At 29.6% G+C, this 24,443-nt stretch overlaps 1 protein-coding gene and 1 pseudogene across 4 annotated transcripts in view; one reads left to right on the top strand and one right to left on the bottom strand.

Annotated features, from left to right (window-relative positions):
- Positions 1–3,817: 3,817 nt before the first annotated feature.
- LOC112682388 (acetylcholine receptor subunit alpha-like) overlaps positions 3,818–24,443 on the top strand; it is a 276,407-nt gene continuing 255,781 nt past the window's right edge. For all 4 annotated transcript variants that reach the window (XR_003148507.1, XM_025552968.1, XM_025552970.1 and 1 more), the window contains exon 1: positions 3,818–4,266. The gene's annotated coding sequence lies outside the window, so the exon portion shown is untranslated. The remainder of the gene's footprint in view (positions 4,267–24,443) is intronic.
- LOC112682299 lies at positions 6,253–7,972 on the bottom strand (annotated as a pseudogene).

The raw sequence follows: 24,443 nt of genomic DNA on the forward strand, positions 1-24,443 counted from the left end.
AAATAAAATAAAACATGAGCGTAACTTTCAAAACACAGAGAGGTGTTAAAAAAAATTACTTAAAAATCGATTCCAAATGGATCCGACATTTGATTAAAAAAAACCACAAATATTAAAGATTCACCCAATTTAAATATTACCGAAAATTGACTTGTAAATTTTGAGCCCGAATTAAAGAAAAATTTGACCAGAAAAAACCAGAAACCAGACTTGTATAATATACTAATGTATTAATATTATTATTTTAATATTTTTAATGTAAAACCTAAAAATAAAAATTAAGATTATAAATGTTTAAATACTTTTTTAATAAAAATAATAAAAACATTAGTACTAGTATATTATTGCCTACGTATATCAATATTTAAACATTTTCAAATTATTAATTTAATTATAATATATTTATTTAGATAATTTGAAATAGATAACCAGTAAATTTATCTAAATAAGATAAGGTAATTAAATGAATAATATTATCTAGATAATTCCCAACACTGCTAATAGTGATGCACAAATACAGTTGCATATATTATTACTGTTCATGGTGCACGTATATTTATGTATAACATTTTGTCTGGTTTATCTTGTTAGCAGGAAATGTCTCTGCTAATAATTTTGTCGATGACGCACACTATATATATATAGATACTGACCTAGTTTTATTTCGTGTTTAATAATATTCACACCAGGGATGATCATCATGGTTTCAAAAGTAAATATTATATACACTTAGGTATTGTTTTTGGTATTTTTTTTTCAGCCGTTTAAAATTGACTTCACGTAATCGAATGGCGGATCGCGTGCTGAAAAAATATTACCATATTTTCTGTATAATATATATTTTTTTTGTTATTTAAACAAAAATCGGATGTATAATGTTATCGCATAAAAATTATTGCATCCTAATAAAATGGTTCACCCTGGTTGCTGATGTACAATCGGATACTTTCTGTACTAGTTGTTGTATTTGTAGTTTTGTAGTTAACTAATATGGGTTATAAATGATTATTTATATTTTTGACTGAACGTATTCAATTATAATATTATAACAGATTGTGCAATGTTATGCAGTGCGATAAAATATTCGAGAATCCATACATTTAAATGTATATCATAAATTATCTTTTATTATTGCTGCGAAATCATAATGAATTGTTAATAAAAGTAATTGAAAATAAATTAAATAATTTTACTGTCTTATCGATTAATAGTGCATTCATGTGTACCTAACCAAATCAATCTGGTAGTTAATACGATAACGTATACTTATGTACCATGTTTGTATAATACCTGTGTGTTTGTGTGTATTATATATACTGTATACGCTACACGTCGTCCCGAAGAGCTGTTCGAGTGTTCGCATTGATAGTGAATAGTTTTCGATTAACTCGCGTCGGTTGTCTTAAAGCGATTGGAATGGCTGTGGAAAACGGTTTTTGAAGTGCGTCTGTTTGAACGGCTGCACGAAAAGACAAATTTCAATTGCACAGTTCACAAGAAACTATAGTGGAAAAATTGATGGTGAACGAGCGCGTTCGTATTGTATTCATTTCATAAAGATATGTCGAACACGTACCTTTCGCACAATAGCTGGATGTAACAATAACAACAATAATAATAAAATTATTACAATCCCTATAGTATGTTACCTATGACGTCACTACGTTATCAAGATACAGGTCATCGCTTCAACTCGATAAAATGATACCGTTATGAAATTGTAGACAGTAATGGTAGAACACGCACATGTAACTGGTCATAGTATACGTGTAAATAAACTGTAAATTAACAAAAGTAACCAAAAAGTACATTATGCCTTTTTTTTAAGTTGTTATTAAATCTAAGTTATTATGTCCATGCGTATTTTGCTAGGTTTATTATTATTTAACATAAAGTACGTATACAATGAAGAGACTGCTCACTTAGGACTTGAACCCACTCACGGCTCCGTGCTCTACCAACGTGAGCTAGTTAATTAATTAAAACAATTTAAACGAATTTATTTATACCAGTTGGTATTCCCGTTTTAGTGCAAAAATATTACGTAGATAACGATTGTAAGCCAGCATCTCTAGGTTTCCCATCAAATAATTTTATTAACTTATATTAACTTTTCATGATTTATCTGTACACTTAGGTTTCAAGTTCAACCATATGACGAAGTATAAAAAGGACCAAAATATTGGGGACTCTTTCAGTTCTATATAAAAATATTTCAAATCCACATTATACTATGCTTTATTTCAAATTCATGTGTGACTAACTGTACGTGAAACAGAACATTTCTTCGTCTTATTTTTTCAAATGAAAAATTATTCTTTTACGTATTCACAGTGAATTGATGAAATAGACCGTGCATCACATTTATATGCTTTTTTAGATCAAAATGTCAGGTCTCAGTATTTTAAAGATTTTCGAATATTTTATATTCTACATATTTTTGGTAAATTATCTGTGTTTTGTATTTATAATTACCGACATTTTATTCAAATACCTTTTACTATCAATAGTTGTTATTAATAATTGTAATCAATAGTTTATCATCAATAGTTATCGATTTAACATGATCAAAAAATAAGATGCATATTTTCTAAAATTTTATAATGAATACCAACACGGACGTAGTGATAAAATATTCGGACGATAAAATTTAATGAGGTATAACTGTGTACCAAAATCAAGCAATACAATCAAAATATGTAATATTTATGTTGTGCAATATAAAACGGCAAAATAAACTTATAATAAATGTCAATACCGTTTATATCGTGTGTACGAGTAAAGGAAATCGTTTTTTACTAATATAAGTGAATCAATTATTTTTTTTTTTTAGATCACGTTTTACAACGAATTTTTATTTATGTAGTTGTGGCATTAAATAAACAATCTAAAACTAGAGATTCCTGCACGTTCATACATGACATGTATAAGTTATCAAAACCAGATGAGCTTCGATCCGATAAAAAAATTAAAAAATTATTCGGTCTCGACCGAGTTTCCCGACTAATCGAGTGTAAACGGTGCGGCAGCGTAACTTTATTACGATATAGTTATAATGCGGGGAATAAACGATTTTCGTCCATCACAGCCGGTTTCCATGTTATCCAAGGGTTGACCGTCAAGTTTGGTTTTATCCACGGTCGAGTATTAAAACGATGACCCTTAAAAAAAAAAACAATCTCTCCGAATTAATCGGCGTCCGCGTTTTCGGACCTCCTGAACTTCGGAGAGGAGGTGAAAATACTGAAATAACGTTACCACTTTCGTGTGTTCCCGACAATATACCAAATAGGATCTGTAGAAAAACAGCCCGGGAACCAATAGTCTATGTCCAGAAGTTCACGATACTACTGCCTTGCTGGTCGTAAATACAAACCGTACACGTGGATGCGCATGTGTTATTTCGTTGGTAGTTTTGTCAAAACAAAAACAAAGCGTAGATAATTATCCGTTTTCGCATGCATTTTCTCGTGTTACCTCAGAAGCATTTACCAATACTCCTTTCTTGTTCAAAGAGAGTCACTGAAAACTGATCTTTACCCGTGAGACCCAAGGGCTCGACCCACCCTGGCAACCGGTACTGTGTCGGCGTACGGGTACTACGACACAGGGACACGGTTTTTGCAAGCGTATCGCGTGCGGGACGGTTCAGCCACCGACGCAGTAATAAAATTTGTTACGATTTCGTCGCAAACGCCGTCGCCGTCGCGTGCGCTCGCCTAACTTCGGCTTCGCCCCGTCACCCGAGGCCGCGGGGGTAACGTGCCGGTCGCGCCGCCACTGGCACCGTTCGGCAGTGCGGTGCAGTTCAGTAGGGATCCCGTACTTATACACTTCGTCGCGCGCACTGGTCGCCGCCTCGTACAGCTTCCGAAATCGTGTTTCCGCACTGACCATCCTCAACGATACCGGTCGACGTGACGTCCGTTACTCGCTTTCGTTTTGCTTCCGTCGGGTTTTCCATTCCGTTTCGCACGTTTTATTTAAATTTTTTCAGATTATTTTATTATAATTTTATATATATATATATATATTACAGTTTTTCGTACGCTATATTATTTCGATTGTTTTGTTTCGATTATTTTTCCCCATCCGATTGCTATTCAGCTGTTCGCACCGCGGTCGCCGATCGTTTTTGACGACGGAACAACCGCAGTGCGCACGGTCCCGTGCCCGTCGGGAGACGATTTCTCTCCGGAACCGTTCGGCCACGCTGCCGCCCGACGCCACCACCGCCGTCGCCGTCGCCGACCGACCACACATCAGGTAAAACGACAGTCACTTATATACGGACGGTCTGATGATGATGACCAATACGTGTAGTGGCCACCATCAGTGCCGGATCTATGTCTTAGGTGGCCAAGGGATGCGATTATCAAACGGAGGGAGGACCGCTGAAAAAAATTTGCTCGATATAACACTTATGCATTTATTCAATGTAAATTGATGTAATAACTAACTAAAAAAAAAAAAATACTAATTGAAGGCAGGTTAATTAAAAAAAGCAAAAAATAAATAACGAAACAGAAAATTTTCAAGTTTTGGTTTTAGATGTCTCTTAGAACTAGAGATCCTGGTGCATTGCACCTCCTTCATCCCCGCTATATCCGCTATTGACCACCATCAACTTCAAATGAAACACTCAATAAAATTAACGTATGCGCTATCCCGCCGTCATCGTGTGTGTGTTGTGTGGCAATCTCATTGGCTGATTTTATTGAGCCTTAGGATAAATACTTTTTTACCCTGAAAAAAATCCAATATGGTATACTAAAATTCAATTTAGATAAAGATAAAAATAAGCTCAACTAAAGTTATGTTTATAAAAGATAGAAGGTAATCATTTTAAGTGTTGGGTGATTATTTCTGAATCTCATTTAAGCTTTCCGTGGTAAAACCAAACGTACCGGAAAAACACTAGCAAACGGTTATTGGTAGTGCATGAGCAATAGGTTGAGACTAGAGGTCTCGATTACACGTGTAATGAACTACACGGGTACTCGTGTTTTTAAACAAGACGGGGTTAAGACCCGTGCAGGAAAAATATCCGTGTATCTTAATACCCGTTTTATTAATTCTCATGTATCTAAATACCCGAGAGCTAAAATGAAAAGTAGGCATAACAAATAATACAGAATTCATTTAGTTTTTTGTAATTTCATTCATTATACTATCTCAATATTTTAAATTTTGTTTTTTTCCAAAAAAAAGTTGTATTGCCTAATTATTAAATAACAATAAACATATGTATAAATAATTCAAACATTAATGGTGATAACAATAATAATATAGTATAAAATAAATACAAAATAATAATAATAATATTAAATTAATTAACAAGCAGTATGTAATATGTAATAACGCATAATATAGTGCAAAAAATACAAAAGCAATCACTCACGATCTTGGAAGTTATAATAATTGTTTGTTTTGGTAAAGAAAAATCAGCATGTTTACCGTCTCGGGCGACAAACAATTTCTCTTGGCTGTCACTATGTTTCCATCGGTTGAGAAACATCTTTCCGAACTTACTGACGTTGCTGGTATACCTAAATATTTCTTTGCCAAAGCAACAATTAATGGGTATTTTGATGCACGTGTCTTTCATCATTCTAGTGCATCAAAATCAAATTTTAACTGTGGTTCTGCCAAGTAATGTTGATACTGAATGTCAAAATCAGATGTATCACAGTTTACTTCATCGCCAAACAAAAATTCAAGAGCATCGTTATGTTTAGTTACAGATGTTTCAATTTGCATATCGCGATTAATTTCAGCCATTTCGTTTATCAAATGTTTAACCCGTGTTCGAATTTTCTCTCTTGCTTCAACTGTTTCATGCTCTAAGTCTTTGAACCTTGGGTCTAGAAAAGACGCTATTTACCTAGCAGACACGACACTAGAAGGACACCACAGTAATTTGAAACGATCTGAAAGTTCCTTTATTACAGTGGTTTTAAAATGTTCAGCTATTTCATCATCACTTATATTATGCTTTAAATGCTTTTGTATTCCTGCATTTAGAAGAGGTCTAACCATTGAACTAGAATAATATTTTTCTCCACAAAAAATAGTAGTCATAATTTGTAGAGGTTTAAGCAATTGTATTAACGTTTCAGTATCTGTCCATTGGTGCTCCGTCACTTCAAATTTATGTGCAATCGCTGTTGTAGTCATCGAACGATCAGCAATTACATTTGAAATTGAGCACCTATTTTTATAAAGGAGCTCAAGCATCATAAATATAGAATTCTATCGTGTTTTACAGCTTTGTATCAAGTTTTCTGTTGGTAAACCTAGTTGTTCTTGCTTATCTTTTAAATATTGACTTGCTAAATTTGAATGCTTAAAATGACAAACTATTTTACTACATATTTCAATTAAATTTTCTATTTTATCATATTTTAGGGCATTTTTGACAGCCAGTTGTAAAGTATGTGCGGCACATGTTAGATCGTTCTTTTCTGTGATATTATCCAGTATATTAACTGCATTCAACAGATTTTTTGCATTATCAGTAACTACTGACATAATTTTTTGGTCGACTTCCCATTTATTAAAAGTAATTTCCAGTTGATTCGAAAGATTTGAAGCTGTATGACGATCGTCTAATTTGTGAGTGGTCAGGGTGTATGATTTTAGGCACCATTGGTCATCAATAAAATGTGCAGTAACTGTTATATACGATTCTTGAACTATCGATGACCAACAGTTACATGTGCAACTTACACTCCTGGCGTCTTTTAATTCTTTTTTATTGAATCTTCAACCGACGATTTGAATCCTTTGAGTCTCTGTTTGATAGCACCTTCCTTACAAATTATATAATTTGGTTCAACTATATTCACAAATTGTTTAAATCCGGAACTAGAACAAAATGATAAGGGCATTTGGTTCATGGCGATCATTTTAGCTAACGCCTGATGGATTTCTTCTGTTCTTTCAGAAGTACAAATTTGATTTCTTTCAAAGTTCTTATTAATATAAGTTCTACGCCGTTTTCGGGGTTGTGGTTCACGAAATTCCGATGATGAGGATGAACATTCAGTATTTAAATTATTTGAAGATGAACACTGTGTTAAATTAACAACTGTATTACACTCTTCATCTTCATGACAATTATCATCACTAAGAAAAAAATTAAAGTATGACATTAATTACAATTACTTGAATCAATTTTATAGGAATAAAAGTTGGATAATAAAATTATTACATTATGTTTAGCGTGTAATATATATTATTTTTATTATTGTTAACGTAATTGTAATTATTATTAGGACAGGTCCAATGTGTACGATGTGAAAAAATATAAACTATATTACGTCATATGTGTTTATATAACCAAGTATTAAAAAATATATAGTCATAAAAGGAAATAAAGCAAAATGTTTACTTGCATAAGGTAGAATTGAATCTGCTACATCGTGTATACAAAGTGTGAATTCACTATAACGCGGCAACAATTCAAATATTTGTTCAAATAAAATTAGCTTTTAAAGAATAAAAACAACAAAAATAAATTGAACTATTCTACCTAGGTATCGTTTCAGCGCCCAAAAATGTAACAGAAAATAAGAGAACATGTTTTAATAGGAATTTTATTATTTTATTGTATGATGTACCAAGAGTTAATATGCTATAAGTTTGTATCATATATATTTTCTTAAACAATTCATTTCATCGTTATGTAAGGTTAGGTATTAGGTATTCTTTTATTATTAATTAGCTTTTCTAATTTTTAATCCAGTCCATTTTTTATTTGAATTATTATAAATGAATTAAGTACTTACGTTGGATTTTGAGAGTTTCTGCTTATATTGTGAATGAGTTTTAAATGTCTTCCAAATGATCCCGTTGATCCACCAGCACAACAAAACACTTTGTTTGAATTATCTTCACATAAGTCACAAAAAGCTTTATTGCCTTGGCGTTTGCTGTATTGCCATACCCAACTTTTAGAACGGTAACTCATTTTTCAAAGATAAATTTTTAATATATATAATACAAATATTAATACTACATTTTACGTACCAATAGTGAACACAGACACTATAAAGTATGGAACAACTTTAAAATCACCAAAAATGTTTAGATACAAGGCACACATACGTAAACGCAATGCAATAATATTGGCGATAAGATAGCTTTAAGATTGTTAATTCTTTAATCTTAAAACCAGTTTAAGTATTATTATACTTATACTTTATGTTTATACCTATATACAATTATACGATAAACGAATGCATATAACTAATTTTTAAATGTAACTTATATCTATTCATAACATCTTTAAATAATAATAGGTAGGTAAGTAATTGAGGGCTATACAATTGTTATTATTAATAAATAAAAAATTATTGGAATATTACATTATATACACAATAAACATTACATTATATTATTATTATAAATGTAAATTTTTAAAGTGCATATGAATTCTTCAATAATATGTAATATACACGGATAATAATAAATAAATACACTGGTATGAACGGGTATTAAATATACGGATATACACGGGTATTATATATGGATATGCACGGGTATTAAATACACGGGCTTTAATATGTTTTTTGCCCGTGTGCCCGGGCTCCGTGTACCCGTGTTAGGTTACCGTTACTCGTTCACAACCACGACCTCTAGTTGAGACCATTTAGCGCAGCGGCTCCCAAACTTTTATTTCCACGGTGCCTTTTTTTGAACCCAATTTAGCCACGGTGCCCAACTGTGAATAACATTTTAGACAGAACTAAAAAAAAAAAAAAAAAACTTATTGATAATCAATTTTATTAATTTTATTAAAATTTAACTCTAGTATAAATTAATGCATTTTTAAACTTAAAAATAAACAAATAAAAATTATTGTTATTATGATTATAATTATTATATAAAAATATTATAAGGTTAAAATGAGAGTATCCGAATATACAATAGAAAATATTATATTATTTGCTATAAAGTTTTTACGAAAACAATAAGGAAAAACAATTTTATACATTTTAAACTATTTGTTATGAATCGTAGACCACGGTGCATAGTTTGGGAACCGCTGCTTTAGCGTGTCACAATATTTTACAATTTGTCAATATAAAATTAACGGAAAAAAATCTGCTCCGCGTAGATCAGAATATTTATTTTCGAGAAAATTTTAATAGTTTTATACCAAAGATTAGTACATGACGACGGCGATGATTGTTAATTGTAATCCATTAACCATAAAACTATGTCATCGTTATACGAGATCATATAGGATTATTCTTGGTGAAGCCTTCTGTTACATATATATATGCTAAATAATAGCTACATTTGTTCAATACTTATAAGGGCATAGATTTTCGTGGAAATTAAGGAAACTGTGGGTGTATTTTTTTAATTGAACACATTTAACACTAAGATTTTCATAATTGAAAATTATTGTCACAGTTATTCAGACAACACGTGGCAAAATCTCCAAAGCACTCAAAATATCAACTAAATGTTATACAAAAAAAAAGTATCTAGACAAATGAACAGTGAATAATTTAAGCGTTCATCTAAGATGGATAAATTAGATATAACGTTTAAATTTGTATCGAGATCGAAGAATAGAATATTAATATTTTTATCAAGACAATTATCCAGACATCGCTAACAGAGCACAAGAATCGGTTTGATAGTGAAATACCTTGGCTTAACGCGCTTTAGTTTATAGGCGTTTTTACCCTACACCCCCTCACCCACTCTTTTTCGATTTTATCGTTTCGATATTCGATCGACCACGTCTTCTTATCGACGTCGTCACGGATCTTGGCGAACACAACCAACGCGCTTTTGAGCCATGTGCTCGTACGTCTTCGTCGTAAAAGTATATCCGGATAGAAGAACATGTCGAAAAGTGACTTCGTCTGTCGGGTTATCCACACTCACGGTATTCGGTTTTTCTCTCCGTCGTCGTAATCCGTTACGTGCAAGATACGACGTACCACACGAAGCTTATCGTTCGATCGGACCGTGACCGCTGCACATCGTCCTCTGCAAACACGACCCCTAAATAACGTGACCGTAGTGCACAACACGTGCTACGTCCATTCAGGGAAAAACGAGATCAGTCGGGGAGGGGGAGGGGACGATAGTTTTTTTTCGTTTTCCTCTTATCCCGATCTCGCGTGCGTTTCGTTATCCGACGCGTGGAACCGTCGTTTTCGTCCGGACGAAATCGCATTGTAAACGTCGAACCGTGCGTCATCGACGAGGCGTTTCTGTAATTCAGCGAATTCCAAACTTTTTTTTCGCTGTGCCTTTTTTTTTGGACCCAATTTAGCCACGTTGCTATTAACAACACGAAAGACAGAATAATAATAATAAATAAAAAAAAACTCATAGATAACCAATTTTATTGAAATTTAACTTAATCAATAATTAATACATTTTTAAACTTAAAAAATAAATAATTAAAAATTATTTTTATTATGATTATAATTGTTACATAAAAAATTTATAAGGTTAAAATAAAAATGTCCGAATACGCAATAGAAAATATAACATTATTCGCTATAAAGTTTTTACGAAAATAATAAGGAAAAAAAATTCTATACATTTTAAACTACTTTTTATGAACCGTGCCCTTAGGGCACCTCGTTGCACAATTTGGAAACCGCTGTCGTAATTTGTCCGGTTGATTTGATAATGAACTTGCTACTCGTACTCGCGTGACATATCCGTTCATTGTATACTGTAGTGCGCAAGACGTAGTATCGACGGCCTCGGATTAAGCACAATTTCCGCTGCAGGCCCCGATATAATTTATTGTTACTCTCCTTCGCCTTATATCCTTACGCTTGCCTACCGTGGAAAAAAATGTTGAATTTGAATTTATTATTAATTAAATAATATTACTAATGAATAATATATTATTTAATATCAATTTAAAATACAATTATACGAAGAATTTGATTGTACAACAATTGTTGAAATAAAGTTTAAAAACAACATCAAGAATAAAATACGTGCATTTTTTTTTTCTTTAAGTAACGTTGCCTACAACGTTTTACGACGACATTCATTTATTACATTATTAGTATAACGATAGCCAATATCTTACTAATAAATATAGACAACAATTATGTACCCAAAACATGAACAAATTTTTAATACGTGACCTGCAAATAAATTTAAATAAATAAAGAGCATTTATTTTTTGTTCGGTACAATAAATTTGTCGACCTAAGTCATTACAGGGCTAAGCAAAAATCTGCCCTTAACAAATCTATGACAGTTTTTGTCAGCTGGACGTTGTAGAAGGCTTTTATTATTCTCAGCACTATTAAAACGATGTCTGAGACCATTATTGATAGCAAAAATATAACTAAAATAGATTTTTAAGTTATTCGATGAACGATTTTGCTAAAATATTATTAGTGCAAGAATATTGTGGAAAAAACGAAAATTATTGTTCGTGTCCGCCAATAAAAAAAAGCAATTGTGCTAGCACGTATACCACATTCGTGGTTTTGGTCATACCTATACCATAAGCTTGAACGTGACGTTAATATTTCAACTCGTATTGTACGACGTTATGTGTACCAGAATGTTATTATTATTACACCGTTTTTTCCAACTAATAAATAAAATTACACTTTTAATATTTTATGCGTCTCCAAGTGCAATAAACACAAACGGTATAGTGTTTATAATTTAATACGATTTCGACCACTTGATATAAGACTTTTTTTTTTAAAAAGATGCCTTTTCGTGATTTCAATATGGATAACTAATACTATATTTTCATAAAAATTTAACGTAAAATACATCGATCAACCACGATTTGTATGTCGTTTGTATGCACCTAGGCGTACATCGTTTGCGTAACGTATACCTGACATGCTTTGCGAGATGTCGTATGAATGAATATGAAAAAGTGAACGTTTCTTTAGCAAGACGTTATATTTTAAACTTCCGACGGTCGTCCGAAGATATTTAGCGCTAAACCGTAATTAAAATCTATCCATAATGGTCGGTTCGTGTGTGATATTTTTTCGGTTCCAACGTTAATGTACGCGTTTAATAACAACGTCGTTGTTTATATGATTTCAGTGGGCAAACACACCGCCTACATTGTTTAGAAAAATATATAATTTATTATAGTCTTTTTGCAATGAGTTCAATTTCTTGTGATTCCTAACAGGACTTGCATTCCATATTATATCTAACCTAACCTACGTAAAGGCATAATTTACAGACGACATTAGCTTTCCTTACTAAAGTTATTGCAAATGAAATAACATATTACTGGTACTAATAAATTACGTTACTTCAGCTAACAAAAAAAAAGAAACTCCATAACAATGTATAATCTAAGACGAATATTAAAACGATAAATATAATTTATGTACACATATTGTACAATTTAATATAGTGCACTGCATTGGTACAAAATCTATATTAAACATAAAAAAGTCTAACTCTGAAATTTTAAAATCAAAATGGACCATTATAACGAGTAAAAAATATTTATCGTGATTTTATTAATTCAAATAACGTATAAAATTCGATGACCTACACATATTGAACTAAACGGAGCAATTTAATTTTTTGATTAAAATAAAATGCTTTTCACAACAATTAAAGAAAATGTATATTGATGATATAATATAATTAAGAGTAAAATCTAAAAAAAATCAAATACGCATAGTAGACAATGAATACATAATATAATACAATAATAAACTTTAAATTTAAATTTAAATACAAAATATATACTTACTTTTTAATTATATTAGTTAATAAACCGATTTTATATTATTTCAATTTATTGCTGCCTCATTATAGTAGATGTATTTTAATTTTAAGATACCAAATGTACTCACACAAAAATAAATTCAAATAATTCATTAAAATAAATAAAAGTTATTTCATTCATTAAAGATCAATAATAAAGAAAGAAATCGGTAAAATATTTGTGGTGGAAGTTCGTCCATCAGCCCTTCGACCCTTGAACAGGATTATGGAAAATGAATGAAGAAATTATAACTCATATTTTTAGTAAAACGATTCTCAGCAAATCTTCAAAATAAAAATAACCGTTTATATATTTTACCATTTTAGTTTAGTTGTTCGTAGGTTAATTTTTTTTTCGACCGGCTTAAAATTCTCTCATTTAACGAAGGAGAAATTTATTTTAACCAAATATTCAAAACATTGTTTTATCTGTATACAAATTTTCAATAGGATTTTTTTTTTTTTTAGTAATTATTTAAAGTTTAACATTTATATAAAAACAATAAATTTCGTAAATATCGTATAATAATTTTATAAAATGCTTATAAAATAAAATCTTAATAAAAACTTTTGAAATTTTTGAAATATCATTAAATGAGTATTATGAACTTTTCAAGTCTTCATATCCAAAAAAAAAAAAAAAAAATTATTGCTTAAAATCTTTCAAAAAATGAGGTATTGTTAAAGTTCTATATTTAAAATACAAGTGCTTAACTTTATTTTAATATTTTGTCAAATACGAAAAATAATATCTTTGATTTAGAGTAGAAGTTTCAAATGTTGAGTAACATTACTTTTGGATTAATGGCTAAATAACTGAAATCTGAATTGAAAATTTCATTTACAACACGTTTTTAACGTTTTAACTCGGGTTTTTGACAGTTTTTCTTCAGACCTAGAAAAACTATTGAGTTTTTGGAAAAGTTACTTTTTGAAGTAATACCATAGGCCGATTTTAAATCGGAATAGATGCTAGATAAATGTTTTGAACCAGTATTTCTAACAGAATAAGAGTCTAGAGAAAAAAAATTTAAAATTAAATTACTCTTTAGCTTATTTGATTTAACCAAGTCTGAATTTAAAATTTAAAACTTTACTTCAATGTTGTGAATATTATTTAGCTTAATTATAGTGAAACTATTGAATTTTGGTTAAAAATATATTTTGTTTTTGTATATACTAAAAAATAAATATTTGAAAGCCAATTTAATATTGAGATAGCAAAAAGCAGAAAATATTAAAGGCCGTAAGAACTATTATTTTTTATGTTTATTGTCCAGCCCGATATTTATGTTTTATCACCTTTAAAATATCGTTGAAAACTATAATAAACTATTTCTTTTATTGGTTTTGATTGGTGGGTGGATAAAAGGATACTATTTTTTATATTGGTTTTACAGCGATGTTGTTTTTTCAGAATACATTTTCTGAACACTTATTATACTGCTCCAAAATTTTCATCTAGTCCTAACACCACAGTACTTCAAAAGAGTAATTTTTTTTTTATGTTTACCATAGTTTTAATAACGCAGATAAAAACTGCGTAAAATCTGTGGTGAAAAATACGAAACCCGGGGTTTTCAACATGGTAAATTTTAGATATTTTGCTATAGCGGAAAGAAATTATTTTTATCATTTATATTTTGTTAGACATAATGAAAACACACGGTATTTAATTGACAATAAATTTTAAGTATTTTATGTCTTAATAATAATTTATTCGTGGGTTCAGTTGTGCTTTACTGTCAATCGCAGTAACTGGAATCTAAAGGAAAAACAAACGTAGTTATAATAATTGGTTTAGAATCAAGTGATTTCAATAAATTAATTATATAAATGCACTGTAGCTGTCATTTAATGTAATCACAATCATTAATAATAAACTTTATTATGGTAGTTACCTTATGGTTATAACATGATTTTATCTTAGTACTCAGTAATTAAGTTTTTTTTTTTTTTTTTATAGTTGTTCAATTTAAATTTAAAAATATACAGGTAGATACGTACCAATATTAATTCAGAAAGTTTTTTCTTAATGATATAATTCTGTATATTTTCTAATATTATTTAGTAAAGTCAACAAAGTATTGCGTTCGGGTTATGAATATTTTATTTTATTTCCGTACACACAGTTATTGAGATGGATGTTCAATTTATGAAATGATTGATTATTATAGTAGCTGATTACCATACTAAGAAAAATTAATTAATGAATATAGTATAAATACACATGCTGCAATATGAATGATAGATAATGGTAAATAAGGAAATATTATAGTTAAAATAAATTAATATCAAATTTACTATACTTACCATACAATATGAGTTTTGATAAAACAAGTTCAAAACTTATATATTAATTAGTACTATTATTTGAAAAAATATGTATTGGAAAATAAATATTCTTACAAATGTTAATAGCTTTTTGAAATTTTTTTCGAGAATCTACAATAATACATTGATAAATATCCATGATTCATTAGTACTTATTTCATTAACAATACAAAACACTTCATCAAAAATATATAATCTATTGTATATGTATATATATATATATATATATATATATATACATGTATTGCACTTGCAACTATAATAATAATAATAATATAGCACTGAGTCTATAAAATACATATCTTTAAAAATAATTGTAATTACTCAAAATAATCTAAAGGATCTAAAGGATCTATTTATTTTTAATTGTTTTTTCATGATTATTTTTAAGTTAAAAACTGAAATAAGCTGATGATTACTATCTGCAGCAGTTATGCGTAAAGAATTATATTAATAAATATTTTGTTGGTATAAAAATTAAAAAGAAAATATTTTACTACTGTAATACACTTTCGTTTGAAAATTGTTCTAATAAATTATAAAAACATCGATAAATTACGATTTCATTTTCAAAAACACATTAATTTTTCTATGCATAAATTATTTCGACAGTTCTCAAGAAAATAAAAGTAAAATATTTACGATTATATAATATATTTTACCAAGGATTCTATGTAAACATACCAATATTATAATCAATAAATATAACCATATAATAAAATAATAAATCAAAAATACGTTGACATGTTAAAAGTTTTCATCGGTGCGTTTAAACAATAGATGATGTTATACATGTATAAGTGCGTACGTATAATAATTACAACTTGCAAAAAGAAGAAAAAAAAACGAGGGCATCGGTGTATTCTGTGAAATGTTTCGAAAGAAATATTCAACCAAGATATAAAATATATACGTGAACAATGTTTTTCGGGTCATTTGCTTGTGTACTGAACCCTGCGTTTCTTCAAAAAAACAATGAAAGCCGATCCTTCCATGAGTCAAACATAAACGAAAAAAAAACACTCATAAAAGCCGACGTGTGGTAAAAGGGAGATGAAGCAAATATAATAACGAACCGACTGGAAAACCGTGTGTGAATAGCGAAAAATATCAGGATTTGTCGTAATATAACGAAATGTTTGACGGATTTATGTATGTATTAAGTATTATTATTATTTTTTTTTTTTTACAATACACGTATACACAAAGCTGTAACGCATTACAAAGGAAGCATTGCGAATTAATCTTCTATCCAGTGAAAACCATACGGACATATGTAATACAAGTCAAGTCATAACGCACTAATACTTGCGTATATATGTATAAATATGTAATGATATATTTGTATATTGTGCGTACGCTTGGACGTATAAGTTTTTTTTTTTTTTATCGTATATCAATCTTTTACTCTAATGTTTACAAAAATTAATAACTGACGCAACCGAAAAACGCAAAATAAACAATTTAAAATAATTTATTGTTCAATGCTACCGATTAATATGCAAACAAACACTAGGGAAAGGACACACAGGGAATATTCATCTCGCTATACATCATCATGTGTGCCAGTCATAATATTATCATTATATTACGTGTACTGCAGTTTTATTTTAAATTATAAACTTTATTGAACTTTATCTCACATGCGCTGAGCGTGTAATTTGATTCCAACGACATTTCAATTGCAAAATTAAAATTTAGAATTATTTATTCTTTCGCTCGCAGATAAGCAAAATATGTTGATTTTTTTTTTTTGCAGTTTGTAGTACTTGCGTTGTACAGGGTTGTTAAACCTTCAATATACGCTTTGAGGGCTACCCGCTAATGAGGACGATGTTGAATTGTATTATGACTTATTAGTATATAAAATTATGTAAAATATTGAAAGAAAAATTGGTTTTATTTTAAAATTAAGAAAATAAACTCTTCATCTTGGAATTGTGCTTTTATGAATCGTGATTTCCCGTATCATTGTTTTAAAGCGTTTTCTATCCTTTATTTTGAAACTTATCGTACAACTTTTAACGATGTTTACGCATATTAGTTCAATTACAGATCATACAAATGATTAATCAAAAATCATTTAGCAGAAAACGATTCTTCAAAAATTATATTTATTGGAAAAGTATTCACAATTATTGATTACATTTGAATTCTAAAGTAATAACTTTTCGTTAGGAAAACCTATATTCGCACTTGTTTAAAGTGAACCTATCCGGGTTTCCTACTCACTATATCAGAATGTAATGCAATATTCTATAGTGAGTACTTATGTAAATACTCGCATATTATATGATATGACTACATTTAACTGAAAAACGACATCGTCCTAAAATTGTGATCACCGCGAATGAGTGGTTTTTGATTAAACACACCCTGTGTATGTGCAGGTGTTACGAAAATAGTACTTTAAATTATAATATGTACAATATGGTGAGTAAATTTTTTTTAAATATATATTAAAAAAATATTTTTTTAATGAGTAATAAAAATATAGGTCGAAAAAAAGTTTTGTATATTTATATTAAAAATTATACTTTAAAACATTAACTAGAAATGGTTGAGATATTTTTTTTAATTTTTTTTTTTTTATTGATTTACGGTCATTGAGACCATACCGCCAAACAAATTTCTCTCCATCTATATCTTCTGCCGCTACTCTCCATGGTATCAATGGTTCAATGCTTCATGCGTCCCTTTTTACACAGTCTTCCCAACGTAAGCGTGGTCTTCCAAGGGGTCTCTTACCAACCGGGTTATCTTCGATTATTGTTCTGACTATGGATCCCACTCTCCGCCACGCATGTCCTGTCTAGGTCAATCTGCTTTTCTTTATTTCAATTGCGATATTCGGTTTCTGAAACAGCTCCTCGAGTTATTTATTATGACGTGTACGCCATTCACCTGTGTTTGTGTCGACGCATGGGCCATAGATTTTCCGTAGGATTCTCCTTTCAAATACTTTTATTCTGGTATCTTCTGCTTTCCTAAGTGGCCATGTTTCTGTGGCATACAGTACTATGGATCATATCAAGGTCAAATATCAATTTGTATCTTCAGGTTTGTCGATAATTTTCTTGAACTCAGTACTTTTCCAAGACCAAAAAAACTTTTGTTGCCTTTTTGTATCCTAGTACTGACATCCATCTTCAGATCATTATCTAGTATTAGTAAGTGCCCTAAGTACTTGAAATGCGTGACTCTTTTGAATACACGCCCTTCAACATTCATAGATTTTCCTTGTCGATATTCTCTGTCCAGGTGACTTAATATCATGTACTCGGTTTTTTCGTGCATGCATTTTTGAAATCCACAAATAGTATACATATGCTTTTATTGAATTCCTATGATTTTTCTATGATCTGTCTTAAACTGAAGATTTGATCCGTTGTTGATCTGTTGGGTTTAAAACCACCTTGATAATCTCTCAGTATCTTTTCCGCAATGGGTTTAACCCTATATAAAATGCATACATTTTTATATATGTAAGAAATAATTCGTCGTCTACTACTTGAAATTACGCAATTTTTAAAAAATTATATACTTCTATTTTATTTTGGAATCAAATAAAATAAACATGGATGTAGAAATTATTTTTAACTATAATATTTTTAAGATAATAATAACGAAAACGTTTCTCCATAGACTTTCAAAGCGCTATGCAACGAATTAATTATTATTACACGCGTATACATTGTAATGTATATACTATATACATTATAGTATCGAAATCGGTAATATTTTTCAAACGCAACGTCGTGTTTTATTATATTTTTTATTCTAGGCGAGGATTAAGTAAAATTACATTCCTAATTCCATTCAGAATATGAAGACGCAAAATTATTTAAAATATTATTTAAACAGCACATTTTTAATTTATTTAATTGGTTATTTTTTTATGAATATTTAATCTTGAAATTAATCCATATAGTTAATTAAATAGTATTATATGCTTTACACTTAGACTAATGGAAGAGAAATAACGTGGCGACTATAAAGAAATAGTAAAACAGTTTATCACAATACAACGTTTCGTATTTAATTGAAAGTACAACTGTTTTTTCTGTACATTTAAATCTCTCTCTTTCTTTTTCTCCATTTGAACCGGTTTATACTTTTGCGGATTTTTCAGATCACATTCGGTTCAAACGTCTACGGACAGATCTATACACAATGGTAGTTACTTAATAGTATTGTCTGCTGATCGATACTGTACGTATATGTGTACGCATATAAATTGTGCGGGGACTCGAAACTTAAAACTTTATTAAACCTAAATCGTTTCCAACTAACGTGAAGAAGCCGTGATAATTACTTAAACGTTACTGCCGAATGTGCGCGTCTCACACGTACTCGTGCATAATAATAACACCACGCGTACTTGAATGCGACCAAGAGTGAACTCCGAGAGGAACCGTCGACTTGGAATCGATAAAACGCTGTGCAATAGTGCAGTAATCATCGACGAGCTACAAAATCGAAGTGCAACAACCAATGGCGAATCGCTTATGGGGGTTCGCGCTAGAAACGAACATCAAAACACGAATTGATGAAATGAAACAAGCCCGACGTCCCGAGTGTAATATAATATGTAATAGCCTACATTCGTCACATAGAGCTCGTGTTCCATTCGATCTACAGTTCCGTGCACTTAATGTTGCCGGAGAGCTGAATTCAGTAACGACGCTGTTGGCTTCAAGAAACCAACAAATGTATTATGTGTGTATACATTATATATGTATGCGTTATGGATATATTTATATACATTTTATAGTTTAATTATTAGCCAGCCCTGTCCGAGACATATTACCTATTTTTAGATAAGAGCAATTACTATTTCAAATAATTTTAGATTGAAAAAATTGCACATTCTACTCAGGCACGGCGCCAATGAGAAGGCAAGGAGAGCTTTAAATACTCTAGAAAACAATTCAGCCCCCTCATCAGCTCTCTCGCTGAAAAACATGTATGATATAATAAAATCATAAAAAAATATTTTTAAAAGAGCTACATCAAAGCATTTATGAAATATACTTTATAAAAATTAGTAATTTCTTTCGTATTTCCGAAGATTTGTGTTGTAAGTTTTTAGATAGACTCTTAATTCTATATATTTATTTTACTTATTTACTTATGATTTATTACCATTTGTTCGTTTTTATCTAATTGTGGTTGTATGTCACGAAAATAATAATAGCTATACTCGTATTATGTAATAGGAATATAATAGGAAAATATTTATATTATTTATATTAACCTCAGTGTTTGTTGAAAAACCCTTAGCCCAAGTAAAATAAAATATTTGCCCCAATCTGCCCCCCTGGAAAAAAAATTCTAGTATTGCACCTGTTTTCTTTTATATTTAAAATCACACAAATTGAGATAAAAGAAAAAAGTGTTGAATGATCACTTTAAACTTTGGTTTCTTTATTTTAAACAATAAAAAATTAGGATATTAACAGTCAGCACATGCAGTTCCGGTTTATGTGAAAAAGAGTATATCGTTGATTATTTTACCAAAAGTGGCAAAATTCAAAATCTCATTTGAAGGTTAACCTTCAAAATGGTATGCCATTAGCTTTTGACCTTATCATTATGTTTTTTGTGTGCCGTCCGAGCCATTATTTAATAATTCATAAAATTTGAAAACCTTGTATAATGCACATCAATACATATTCCAATAATATTTATTTTTATTTACTAGTACTATATGAATTTATCACCGAATATTTATCTCAATCGGTTACAATTAGTAAAATCAAAAGGATAAATAATTTTTCCTAGGTAAATAAAAAATAAAAATAAATTATATATCCAGCCCGGAATCCAAAATGGTTTTAATCCCTATAAGCACAATTAAAAAAAAAAAAAAAAGATGTATTCCACCTTAGTAATAATTATATTCCTCCAAAATTTCAAATGAATCGAAATGGTAGTTTTTACTCTACCCTGACTAATGAGTAAATTAATGGTATTTGAATCAAATGCATAGATTAAGGAAATAGGCGGGATAGTAATGAAATTTGGTAATCATAAATTAATTTTATTTCCTATATAACGCTTTAAAATGTGAATATCATGATCACGTCGTGTAATCACATTGAAGGATATATTATGTATATATATATATATTTTTATAAATAAATATACTTGTTTCAATTATTTGCCAAAACTATGTAAAATTGGCATTTGTATAATATAAAATTAATTTTTGATTATAAATAGTTTGACGTGACGTGATAACGACATTTTTACAACTTAAAAGTTATAAAAATTCAATTCAATTCAATATAATCGAACTTTGACGATAAAATTAACTCCAAATATTCATACTAATCGTTTGTATATATTTTTTTCAAGTAAAATTTAAAAACTATTTATATAATTTTTAAAATATTCTATCAAACAAAGAGCCCTCAGGGTAAAAGTTTAAATTATCTCAAGTTTGGAGTTAAATGAAAAAAATAAGTCCCAAAGTCTAAATATAAGGTTAGCAAACAACTTATAATTTATAATATTGAACATTTTTAACATTTAAAAATTAGACACTCACTTTTTTTTTTCTATCTCTCTATAGTGTCCCAAAATTTTCCTATGAATACAATATTTGATAATAATTAATTACCGAAATACATAAATATGAGTATAACAGAAAATGTGTTAATTAAATATTGGGCACAACATGTATTGCCTATTTATATGTTTATATATTTACGAAGGTATATATTAATTGATAAATGAATTAACAACTGTACATGTATGCATATAACACTCATAGAGTTAATACTATGTAAAAGAAATTCAAAGAGTATAGAAATTCGTATTTAATTGGTAATTTAATAATGCAAATCGCAATTTTCTACAATAATATATTTTTATTTCATAACGTGCCTAATGTATACATAAATATATATATATATATATATATACGTATTATACACGTTGAATTTTTAATGGTATGATTGGTTTATACAATACGGCTGAATGCGGTGATTAGGCTGTTAACGTTTGAAAGGCTTTCATAAAACGAAACCACATAGTATATTCTGTTTATCGCGAACACGGCGGGAATTCGAAATAATATAACGGTAAGCGAATTTTCTGTGAATAGAAATGTAAACAAAAATTAATTTTCGTTCTGAGTTTTTTGAACTGTTTAAAAAAATTATACGCTAGAGCTAATTATTCTATTATTCATAATATTTATATATGGCCAAAATATAATGGTATACATTTATTCAAAGTTAGCTCCGCAAAAACTTTGTTCCAAATGATGTCTTGAAAACCTGAATAAGAAGTCGACTCGCAATAATGAAACGTTTTTTTTTAAACAAACTTTATAAAAATTTTTAGAATTCCCAACTGGAAATATACAAAAAAATCGCAATCAATAACGACATCACTGAATTTTTTTCCATCCACTGTTCTGCACGTATAACGTTTACGAAATTCACGAACGGAACACGGTGCATTTCTTTGATATATTGACGATGTACGGTTTTTAAATGATTTCATTTTATGGAATCGTAAGACCAACAAAAATAAATAAATTAACAAAGCGATAAATAGATTTTGTAATACAAAACATAATAAATACGTATTCTGTTATTAAATATAATATAGTTAATGCACTGCTTCCATGGGCAGTTTACAATGGCGTTATATTTTATGTCTGTTGTATAATCGTTATATTTTATATCCGCAAACACCTGGTCAGTATAAATCTGCGTTATATATTATTTCCATTGAGTTTTATAATTTTTGTGTTGAAATACGTTTGTTGAATTTCTTGCAATACCCAGACAATCTGTAATTATTTTAAATTTTAGTTGGACAACAATTTTACCAAGGTAATCATGTCATTTGGAAGTGTGAAAAAAATAAAATATTTTATTTTCACATCCTCGTCCCATTACAGGTCAACCATAAATGTAGTTATGTACCACAGAAATCTTGTATTTTTTTTTTTTTTTCAGCACTTCGTCAATTATTGTATTTACTTGTCCGAAATAATATAAAACAGTCAAAAAAAGTAAATAAAAATAAATATTTACTGTTTCAGGTACTTCAATTTTTGTTAAACAATAAAAACTAACCGTTTGGTTTTCTTTTTTTTTTACTCGTCACTAACCAAGTGAATGTATTGTACTCGAAGAAAGCGTTATTCGAGTTACTTGAATAAACACTTTATTCTCACTCAACTTTTATCTGTAACGTTTAATTATATACTGTCGACTACCAGAGACGGTCAATAATTGTCATGTCATCAACATTTTTCAAACTTGAAACATTCAGTATAATCATATCGAATCGAGCAACCTGTTTTGAATAATAAATCAAAGCTTTAAAGAGTTTTTTAAATTAAATCTCAAACACATGGTGACCGTTTCTTGTTCATTAAGCGTATCTTGATTGTGGCCTTTCAATTATAGCTGCTTTCGCGTGTTTTGAACACAGCGGTTGGCACTTTGGCGCGGTAATCTTACTCCCGGTCCTACCTTGAACTACTTAATCGTAATCCAGATATCGGTCAACATCAATATAAATACAGAATAGAACACTATATTGGTAATGTTATGGTCGTTGGTAAAACGTTGTCGTTTTTGTCGAACGGAATGAACAAACTAGAAATGCTCACGAAACGTAATTCAAACTATAGATCCATAATAAATTTGAAAAAACTTTGGTAACTTATGTAAGCTTTTTATGTGCAGCAACTCGAATAAATGAAATATCTTAATTTGTAAACCGAATATTTATATTTTAGCTTATTGACATAGATATGTCTTATCACAGGGTAATAATAATTTCGGAGCATACCAACATTTTGTCCAAGACGTCAAGTTGGACGTTACAGTATTCGGAGTGAAAAGTACAAACCAGTAAAATGCAAAATTTCTGTGACAACATTTTTTAGTATCAATCGATTCTGTTCTTATTAAATTATTCATTCAAAATGTACTATGCATTTACTACACCAAATCGTTTTTAGGAAAACTGTGCATTTTACTCGCAATCGTGTTGTGTGTGAGACGTACTTGTGACTACGAATACGTTTATCTGTGTGTAGACGAGTGTGACTTATTTTTAATATTAACTTTGATTTTATATAATTTAATTATTATAATTTAATTTAATTATTTATAATTTAATATAATTTAATTATATAATTTAATATAGAAATATTAATAGAACCGTTATAAAATAAATTATTTGTTCAATAATCGTAAAAACTACCTACTAATAACATTCGGGGAGATGTAATGGTTATTCAAAATGTTCGATTCTTACTAGGTATAACTATATACAATGTATTAGAACAATATAGTGGATTGAAATGAAACAATGTTCGT

Source organism: Sipha flava, unplaced genomic scaffold (assembly GCF_003268045.1).
Source record: "Sipha flava isolate LNK unplaced genomic scaffold, YSA_version1 202_pilon_pilon, whole genome shotgun sequence".
NCBI classification, from domain to species: Eukaryota; Metazoa; Arthropoda; class Insecta; order Hemiptera; family Aphididae; genus Sipha; species Sipha flava.